Source organism: Aegilops tauschii, chromosome 2 (assembly GCF_002575655.3).
Source record: "Aegilops tauschii subsp. strangulata cultivar AL8/78 chromosome 2, Aet v6.0, whole genome shotgun sequence".
NCBI classification, from domain to species: Eukaryota; Viridiplantae; Streptophyta; class Magnoliopsida; order Poales; family Poaceae; genus Aegilops; species Aegilops tauschii.
In genome coordinates this window covers 651,756,427-651,767,167 of record NC_053036.3, presented here as the reverse complement: position 1 = coordinate 651,767,167, position 10,741 = coordinate 651,756,427, and the positions used below count along the sequence as shown (strand labels likewise).

Genomic DNA, 10,741 nt, shown 5'->3' with positions numbered 1-10,741 from the left:
AGTTTCCTAGGTTTGCTCAATAATGACATACACTTGGCTTACTTGTGTAAAAAATGGCATAATTATGCTTAGTTAACTCAAAAATGGCATAATTAGTTAAGTTAGCTCCAAAATGACCCATTTAAACTAGGTCAGCTCCAATATGATCCATTTTACCTAGGTTAGCTCCAAAATGACCAAGTTTACTTAGGTTAGCTCCAATTTGATCCATTTTAGCTAGGTTAGCTCCAAAATGACCTAGTTTACCTAGGTTAGCTCCAAAATGATCAAGTTTACCTAGGTTTGCTCCAATATGATCCATTTTAGCTAGGTTGGCTCCAAAATGATCAAGTTTACCTAGGTTAGCTCCAATATGACCCATTTTAGATAGGTTAGCTCCAAAATGATCAAGTTTACCTAGGTTAGCTCCAATATGATCCATTTTAGCTAGGTTAGCTCCAAAATGACCTAGTTTACCTAGGTTAGCTACAAAATGACCAAGTTTACCTAGGTTAGTCCAATTTGATCCATTTTAGCTAGGTTAGCTCCAAAATGACCTAGTTTACCTAGGTTAGCTCAAAAATGACCAAGTTTACCTAGGTTAGCTCCAATATGATCCATTTTAGCTAGGTTAGCTCCAAAATAATCAAGTTTACCTAGGTTAGCTCCAATATGATCCATTTTAGCTAGGTTAGCTCCAAAATGGTCAACTTTACCTAGGTTAGCTCCAATATGATCCATTTTAGCTAGGTTAGCTCCAAAATGACCAAGTTTACCTAGGTTAACTCCAATATGATCCATTTTAGCTAGGTTAGCTCCAAAATGATCAAGTTTACCTAGGTTAGCTCCAATATGATCCATTTTTGCTAGGTTAGCTCCAAATTGATCAAGTTTAGCTAGGTTAGCTCCAATATGATCCATTATATCAAGGTTAGCTCCAAAATGCAAGTTTACATAGGTTAGCTCCAATATGATCCATTTTAGCTAGGTTAGCTCCAAAATGACCTAGTTTACCTACGTTAGCTCCAAAATGACCAAGTTTACCTAGGTTAGCTCCAAAATGACCTAGTTTACCTAGGTTAGCTCCAAAATGACCAAGATGTCATAATATGCTTAGTTCACTCAAAGATGGCATAATTAGCTAGGTTAGCTCCATTTTACCTAAGTATGCTTACTTCTTATTCCAGTCTTCTTCTTCTTCTTCATTTTCTTCTTCTTCATGTTCTTCTTCTTCTTCTAACTTTCTTGTTTCCCATTTTGTAGATCTCATTTAATTCACGGAAGCTTGCATGGATGGAGTGCTTCTTTTCCCTTTCTGCTTTTATTTTCTATCGATGAACTTGCATGGATGGAACTTGTTATATGGATGGAGTGCTTCTTTTCCCTTTCTGCTTTTATTTTGTATCGATGAACTTGCATGGATGGAACTTGTTATATGGATGGATGGATAACGGTGTTGGATGAACAATGTGAAACTTTTGTAATATGTATGGATGGAACTATGTGTTGGTTATGTATGTATATATGATGAAACTTGTGTGTTGGATATGTCTTTTGTGAAATTTGTGTGTTGAAACTTGTGTGTTCAAATTGAATGAATTTAAGAAAAAATAGGGGCTATACAGGATCTTTGCCGTCCGCTGGTGGACGGCAAAGAAATTTGCCATCAGCCAGTAGACGGCAAATATGCCACGTGGCAGCTCCCTGTACAACCTAGGGGCTGTCCTATTTGGTTAATTTGCCGTCCGCTAGCTGACGGCAAAACTCACCGTTAGCCCCCTAACGGCCAGACGTTGTCACGTGTGCCGTCCAGGACCTTTGCTATCAGCCGGCTGACGGCAAAGATCGTTTCATCTTTGCCGTCCGCCAGCTGACGGCAAAGAAGCCTTTGTCGTAGCCTATTCAGCCGGACCTGTTGCCGTCAGCCGACGGACGACAAAGGTGTTTGCCGTCCGCCTTGTATGCCTTTGCCGTCCGCCATGGTTGATGGCAAAGAAGCTGATTCCAGTAGTGATAGCAATTGAGTATGCGATGAAAACTTTGTGACAGAAAAGATGATACCAAGATATGCACCACTATGATATGGTATGTATGCTATGGAGTATGATCACTAATGTGCACAAGTCACGTTGCCGGCAATACTCAATGGCTAGTCTCGATGGGTAAGCAACACAAAAAGTAAGGCAATGTGGTTATCAATGCAAGTGCATGGAATGACAAAGATGTCGTCGAGTTTATCGTCCTTGGCGATGATGAGTCCTTTGTGAAGATGAGCTGTGGTGATGTTGATGTCTAACCGTACCTATATAGCCGAAACACGATAGGACACGGGAACCACAAGTCAAATTCTCAAAGACCAAAACGTGTCAAAATCGTCATAGGTGGTAGCGGTGAGCGATGGTGGTGGTTGCGGAAAGCGGAGGTGGTATTGGCGTTTGCAAAAGGTGGTGGAAGGTGGAGAGGTGGTGGTGGCCGAACTGAAATTTTTCAGTTTCGTCAGGGTTCAACGGACGTCCAGTGGAGAGCGGTTGTCCGGTCGCCGGATGTCCGGTGGTCAGTAGTCGTCCGGTGCCAAGGCGATTTCGGGCACGGGATGAACAACTCGTTTTCGTGGTGGAGGAAGGTGGAGAGGTCAAATACGAGCGGTTTTGTGGATGGAAATGGTGGAGAAGATGGGGGAAAGCTAGATCCACACGTGGCAAGACAAATCCATGGATCAAATCCAACAAAATTTCAACATACCAACAAATCACAAAAAAAATTTGGAGCTATTTTTGGTGGGGATTTTCGGATTACGACGAAAAACAACAAAATCATGCTAGAAAACAAAGGGTAGGGGCTCCAAAAACGTGATCAACGTGGCTCATGATACCAAGATGATGTAGGGTAGAACCCTAGAGGACGATCTTTCAAGTTTGGAGGGATTCCTACCGAGAACACGAAGAACACTAGGAGGGAAACGAGAGGAAAACACGAGAAAACACTCAACCAACAAGAATAAAGTCACACATGTGCTAGATCATCGAGACAAAAAGTGATACAAGATCCAAATCCAACAAAGGACGATACATAGGGTAACCGGTTCTTATCCGAGAGGAGTTCTTGATGAGGGTCTTCTTCGAGAGGAGGTCTTGAATCCAACGAGGATCTTCTCCGAAGAGGTGTCGGTCCCTCGCGGTGGAGTAGATCCAGATGGATGAGCAAGGCTCTATCTCAAAATATGAGCTATCACAATGCTAACCATAGCTAGGAGGTGGGAGAGGTCTATTTATAGTCATAGTACAAATGGGGGCCGAAGTGAAGGGGTACATGGGCATTAGCCCGAAGCTGCGTGCATACAGGCAATGGACGTCCGCTGGGGACCGGTCGTCCGGTGGCTCATGGGGGTCCGGACGTCCAGTCGTCGTCGGACTTCCGCCGTTTCTGTTCTGTGATGGTGGTGTCGGACGTCCGGTGCCTTCGGACTTCCACTAATTTCCCTTCGGTGGTGATGGTGCCGGTCATCCCGTGCAGGCCGGTTGTCCGCTCGCTGGGAGGAGTGACCGGTCGTCCGGTCCGGGCCGGACGTCCGCTCGCTCTAGCATGCGTCAGCTGGGACTCGGGCAGGCTGGGCTTCAGGTGCCGGACGTCCGGTCCCGACCGGCCGTCCGGTGGCTGTAGCATCTTCGGCGTCTCTTCTTCTTGGCCTTCAAGCTCGGTGTCCTCGCCGTCTTGGTCATTGGTTGTAGCTGTTCTGTGGCCTTCTTCTAAGTACCTGATCACACATAGTGTTTTCGCTTGAGGTAGTAGCCATGTCTCATGTGTAGAAAGGGGTAGTTCGGAGAGGAGCGAGTTCACCTTATCTTCGATAGCCTTTGCTCGAGCTCTTGTCATAGGTCCAAGTGGTGTCGTGGGAGATGTAGGTACGTCCATGGGGATGATCGTGGGATGCTCCGCATCATAACGCGTTGCATTTTCACGGAGAAAATCAATAAATAGGCCTCCTTCACTGCTATCCCAAACCAGAATAAAATGATACGGGTCCTGACTAATTGCAATAACAAAAATGAATTGGATTAATAATAATTATGACATAACTTTCATATCTCACCTAGGAACGGAATAAAAACTTAAAAAGAAATTGTATAATTAAAATAAAGATTCTTTCTTCAAATGATAAACAGACACTTGCATATATAATTTAGACCTAATTATTAGATCTCTTAAGGTTGTCATAAAAAGATGAGAACTACGAGTGACTGACCTTCATATCTTCAACAATGTAGGAAGTCACTGGGGTGCCAATATTCTTAATCTCAGGAATAATCTCCCCATTTTGGACAATGTCAGGGGAAACTTTATACTCCAAGGAGCACTTCAGAGTGTGTGCACCAATAGAATAGGCATGCTGGTGTAGTTGCCCATAAAGGTTCTTGTATTGCGCTTTATTGGTTGTTGCATGAAGCAAATCAAATGATAGGTTCTCTGCAATGAAAGTTTCCCGACCGACACCTAGTGGAGTTCTAACCCACTCAGTAACGCTTACTCCATCTGTACCCATATGGGAAAACAGGTATATCCTACATATAGCATACAATAATAAGGTTGTCACTTCGAAACACATGGGCAACATCTTAATGTAGCTTAATGTCAACCTACCAGAGAAGTTTTCTGAACCAAATGTTCCACTCTTGACTTGGCCGTTTCCTTTGCTTCTTTCTCTAACTTCTCTGCGCTACATTTCAGATGCTGTTTATCAAAGGTAAAACATATAATATCAGAACATACAAACTGGGAACAATAGGTAACAAGAACTACAAAAGAAGATATAAGCACAAAATTCTTATTAATACCTCAAGATGTCCCATTTCATACGAATTTTGCACAAATCTGATTAATACCCGACAAAAACACATATAAGGTACAATAAAATGTGGAATTTACACGATGTACTAATATTTTACTAACAGACAGACAAAAGAAATAACACTAGCACAAAATTCAGCTGATAACTGAGTGCATTATTATAGTTGCCTTCCCAGCTAATGAGATGCTGTTTTCAGATATGCAGTAGCAACAAATAAAGTAAATAAGCTTGAGGAAAATCTACTAACACTAGAATGACAAGATGCTTTTTGTAAATTTATACTTCACTTAGTACTACGACCGTCTCATAATATAAGATCATTTTTAACACGACAGAGGGATTCAAGTTACAATTACCAAATAATACTCAAGTACTGACTAGGAATAACATAGTAAACAAGAGTTGATTACAGAAAAGCATCTTCCAAGAAATGGAATAGACAGGCAAGGGGACAAGAAAAGAACTTAGCCTTAAAGCAGTTGTTACAGCAAAGCAAGGGTTCAAACAGAAACCTTCCAACTAAGGAAAATCAAGACAACAACAGTTCTAACCGATGCGAGTTAACAAACTCAATCCTTAAAAGAGAAAAAAAATCAGATATGTGAATGCACCTACACCTTCAGCAACTGAATCAAATGCAAAAGTGATCAAACAAGGAGCACCAATCACAATAGATGAATGATACATCAACAGTAAATTTGGTTGCCTTTCTAAATACTAAGATGCTGTTTTCACAAATATATGTTTCATTTGACTATGAATTTTACAGAACACTCACAAGCAGCTAATCAATACTTTCTATTCTCAGATATGCAGCAACACTATAATGACAAGAAGATACCGACTAGAAATATCACATTCAAGTACTGACTAGAAATATGAAGTAGTAAACATGAGGTTATTATAAAGAAGCCAAGCCTCTTAAAAATGGAATATAGCTCACATTAAATGGATGAAAGGCATGGTAAGAAAATAGATTTTGGCATCAGGCAGTGGGTGCTGCAGAGCAAAGATCAGTCCAACATCAACGGTTACAACTAAAATAGACAACCAGGGGAGACAAACCACACACAATACATCTAGAAAACAATATTACAGAATCTGAGTAAAACACAAAAGTGATCAGACAAACGGCACCTCTCACGATCGAGGAATAGGACATCAACAACAATTATTAATGGAAAACATCTTTGAGGAACATCATCCAACACTAGTATCACAAGATGACAATTTTCCAAATATATGTTTCATTCGACTGTTTTTTCCAGAACACTCACCAATAGTTAACAGTACTGCTACAAAAGTTTAAAATAGTAAACATCAGAAAATGGGTCACCTTTAAAATCTAACTTCAGAAGCTGGGAGGGGGGTTTGGTGCCCTACTTCATCTTGCAAAGGGACAGATGGAAGAACTACCCTTGTACTTGTAGCAGGAGGAGTTTAAGAGGGGCTGCAGAGCTGCAATGAACCATGATGCAGCAAGAAGAAGGAAATCTCCTCAGAAAACAAAATCCCCATCATGAAGACCAAGAGGAAGGGAGGGGGCAAGCTCACATGCTGCTTGGCTTGGCGTCGAGCGGATGAGGAGGAGCCGCTCCACCGTCGGCGTTGAGGGGACGGCACCACGCAACTCGAGTGTAAATGATGGCGCGTTGCTTCTGCTGGTTGGTGGGGTGAGCGGCTAGGTTACAGTGTAGGCATTGTGAATGGGAACTGGACCGGGCCGCAAAGCAAGATTGCTGGACTCGTCCCGGGTACCTGGGCTCCATTTCACGGGCGAGCCGGAGGCAATTCGGTCCAGCAGGATGATGGTAGGCTCCTTCACGGTAGCCCACACATCCACCATACGATGGGTGGACACCGACCGATACGAGCATCGTGCCACCGTGCACCACGCTGGCTTAAAGAATTTGTCCCTTGGATTGCACGACGATGGTGATCCATCCAGCATGACCACCGGCTGACTGGATCGCCGCATCTCATGTTTGTTGGTCCGGAAGGGCACCAACGACGAAGGAAGGATGCGTGTCGCCGGCCGGCAGACCACCATCGGCGAAGGACGTGGCGAACGACTCGTACGAGTGAGAGCGATCGACTTCAGGAGGAGGGAGGACGGGAGCGCGGCGGCTGGATGCGCAGCAGAGGAGTAGAGGGGCAAGTGTGTATTGTGATTAGGTTAAGGTATGGGTGTTTATATAGGCCAGCGGTGGAGGTGGGGCATTAATTACATTCGGGCCCGCCACCCCTGCCTACCGTGTCGCATTCTTACTTGGATCCGATGATCCACATTCACTCACGCGACAAAGGCATAAATGTGCCAGCCAAGCGGCAATTATCGAGGACGCTCGCGTGGAAAGTAACGCGTCATGCATGAATTGAATTGGTGCGGTGCGTTGCACGCGTGTGGCGTCAATCGATTACCGTAGATGGAAAGGAGCCGTCTAATGAGTAAGGCTGATTTAAACCTTAAGGTCGTAGACCTCGTCCGAAACGGACCATCACGTTTAAATCCCTGAAGTTTGTAGCCTGTCTTTTTGATCCCGCTCTAAATGAACCTTCACTCTGTTTTAGGAGGGGATTTTGTGACGTGGCACCGAGAGTCCGGGATTGTGGACTTTGACCAAATTAATTATTGCCATGTTGGTGTACACATATGTGGGTCCTTTCTTGTCAGTGTGTTGGAGAAAGAAATACTGGAGGGTTTGAGGCAAAAAATAAAAGCAACCAGTAGCTTCCCGGCGCGCACGGCCACTCCGGCTTTGGCTCGCAGTAGCTTCCCGGCGAGCCGTGCTCCTGTTTGAAACAGTAGCCCCAGGCGTACGGTCCGTCGGGCGCCGCCGGCCACCCGCCAGTGGTCTCGTGCGAGGTCTGCCTGAGGAAGGCCGCCACCTCCCGCTTCCGTGTCTCCGTGCTCCCCGTGGGGCCGAATGACGGGAACGCGGCAGGCGGCGAGGAAGGCCTCGTACGTGTAGAACCCGCGGGCTTCTTGGCAGTCATTGCGGTGGAGGAGGAGCCGGTCGAAGAGGTCTCTGAACAGGATGGACAACACGCCCTGACCGCCGGGAGGAGTGAGGGTACCGCCGCAGCCGCTGCACTGGCTCTGGCAGCCGGCGCCGCAGTAGGCGTCGCCGCTGCCGCAGTATCCGAATTTGCTGCAGCAGAGACAGTTTCCGCACGTCGCGCCACCAGCCTGGGAGCCGCACTGCTGGGCGTTCACGAATGTGGCGGGTGCCGCCGCCACAACCATGGCCAGGATGGCCACCACCCTCGGGGCTCTCAGTACCGTGGGCATGTATGGCTTCATGATCGATCTTGGTGGTGCGTGGTAGATTATGGCGCCAAGTGCCGCCATTTATAGACTTTTTTGTGAAGAAAAGTCGTGGCGTGCCTTAAAACTAGATAAATGTTGTGTGTGGAAAATCGGTGGAGAATGGTCCGGGCGAAAGGTGCGTGCAACGCCATTGTAGTCACTCGTTTGAATTCTGCTGCGTGGCACGACATAGATTTCGCTTATCTTCTTCATTGCTACCATGTGACCTCCTCTGTTCGCGAGCTACACTTGATCACCCCACCCCCCACCCCCGCCTCAGGTGCCCGCTGGGTCGGGCCCAACCTTCCTGTTGCTCTGCTGCTGGCAACTCTGGAAGCACCGAAATGCAGTGGTGTTCCAAGGGATGCCCTCGTCGCTATCCAGGCTGCTCAGGTCCTGCAGAGATGACGCGGTGCTTTGGCGCGTGCGACTTCCCCGCTCCCTGAAGCACGCGGTAGATGTTTGGCTGGCTTGTCTTACCAGCCCGACTGAGCCCTTCTCTTTGGGTTTCGCTCCCCCGTCCCCTCTCCCTCTACCTTCGACTTGTATGTGTGAATGCTGTATCATCTGGACTTTGGGTCTATACATATATAAAAAAAACTACCATGTGACCACATCTTCTCTCATAAACAGGTGAAATGAACGGATCAACCACGTTCGACTCAGTGGGATATGCCTGCAAAGAAACGGATAATATGAGATTAACTTGGTGCAACAAAAAATATACTCCCTTCGCACCATAATATAACTCTCTTATATTATGGGACGGAGGGGATAATATAATATTGTGCAACTCTGTGTTGTGTAGAAGCGGGATTGTTCATGCATAAGTTAAACCCTAGTAACTCTGACAAACAAAATAGCTTGCAAAATCTTGTAGTTTTAGCCTGAGAAATCTGAAATATGTCTAGCTAGATATGTAATGGAATGGGAGCGATCGATCAATGATTCTCATGGCACGCAAAGCAGCGGGGTAGGGTAGCGTAGGAGGCTGTATGTGGGACAGTAATAATCAACCACTAACTACAATTCCGGCCAAAGAGCAGAGGCTAGCGGTATGTGGGTGTATGTTGTGGGGCTACTCTACATTGCCACGTATGTCAACACGATACCTTATTTGTTGACCAAGTCTCTTACAGCTGTCTAGTTGCATTTTGTTAGTTTGATCTACGTGCGTGTTGGCCCATCATTGCGCAGCCTTCGACAAGCTCCACTCCATGAACGGCATGAGCTTTGGCAAGCTTAACGAGGCACTCCTCACCCTCATCCCCAAGACCCCCGATGCCTCAGCCTTGTCGGATTTCCGACCGATCAGCCTCATCCACGTCATCGCCAAGCTCTTTGCCAAAGTACTCTCCCTACGGCTTGCGCCCCGCCTCGGCGAGCTGATCACCTCCAACCAGAGCGCATTCAACGCCGGCCGGAGCGTCCACGACAACTTCCTCCTCGTCCAGCAAACGTCGCGGTTGCTGCATAACCTCAAGCTCCCCCACCTTCTCCTGAAGCTTGACATCGCCAAGGCATTCCACACTATTTCCTGGCCCTTCCTCCTCCAAGTCCCGCAGCACCTTGGCTTTGGGCGACACTGGTGCGACTGGATCTCCATCATGCTCTCGACCGCCTGCACTAGGGTCCTCATCAATGGCAACCTCGGCCCTCCTGTAGCCCACGCCCAGGGCCTGCGCCAGGGGGACCCCGTATCCCCAATGCTCTTCGTCCTTGTCATCGACCAACTGAACACCCTCCTACAACACGCCGTGCATGAAGGGATCATCAATAGACTGACCGCGGGACACGCCCCTGCCAGCGTCTCGCTCTTTGCGGACGACGTCGTCGTGTTCTGCCATGCTGACGCCCAAGAGCTGGGCGTAATCCGGGCCCTCCTCGATTTCTTTGGTCACGCCTTCGGCCTCTGCACAAACTTTCAAAAGTGCTCCGCTTCTCCGATTAGCTGCTCCGACGGCGAGCTGGCCACCGTCACGGCCTCCCCCTCCTACCCCTTGGCGAGCTTTCCTATCAACTACCTTGGGCTGCCTCTGTCTATCCGAAAGACACCAGTATCAGCCCTGCTCCCCCTTGTCGACAAGATTGTCAAGAAGTTGGCTACCTGGAAGGCCTCCTTGCTCTCCCGAGGCAAGCGGCTGGCCCTTGTCCGCCACGTTCTTACCGCCATGCCGGTCCACATCCTCCTTGCGATGGCGATCGCCCCTCCCATCCTCAAGCGGATCACCAAGCTTATCTGCGACTTCCTCTGGTTTGGACGACATGACGCCAGTGGTGGCTGTTGCCCTGTCTCCTGGGCCCGCGTCTGTCGGCCTCTTGCCTATGGCGGTCTAGCCCTCCGTGATCTCCAGCGCACCGGCGTGGCACTGCGGTCCTGTTGGCTCTGGCTCCAGGCCACTAACCAGGAGAGCCCGTGGAAACACCTGCACCTCCCGCATGACCGCGAGACATCAAAGTTCTTCCGTGCATCCACCAGCTGGACCCTTAGCGACGGCAACACATGCCATTTCTGGACCGACCATTGGCTGAACGGCCAATCGATTGTGGAGCTGGCCCTACGCTGCTCTCCCTCATTCCGCGCCGACGACGAAAGAGCCGCCTCA

General features: G+C 47.6%; 1 pseudogene; it reads right to left on the bottom strand.

Moving 5' to 3' along the window:
- Nucleotides 1-7,421: 7,421 nt before the first annotated feature.
- On the bottom strand, nucleotides 7,422-8,135 carry LOC109763525 (26 kDa endochitinase 1-like; annotated as a pseudogene).
- Between the last annotated feature and the right edge of the window lie 2,606 nt (nucleotides 8,136-10,741).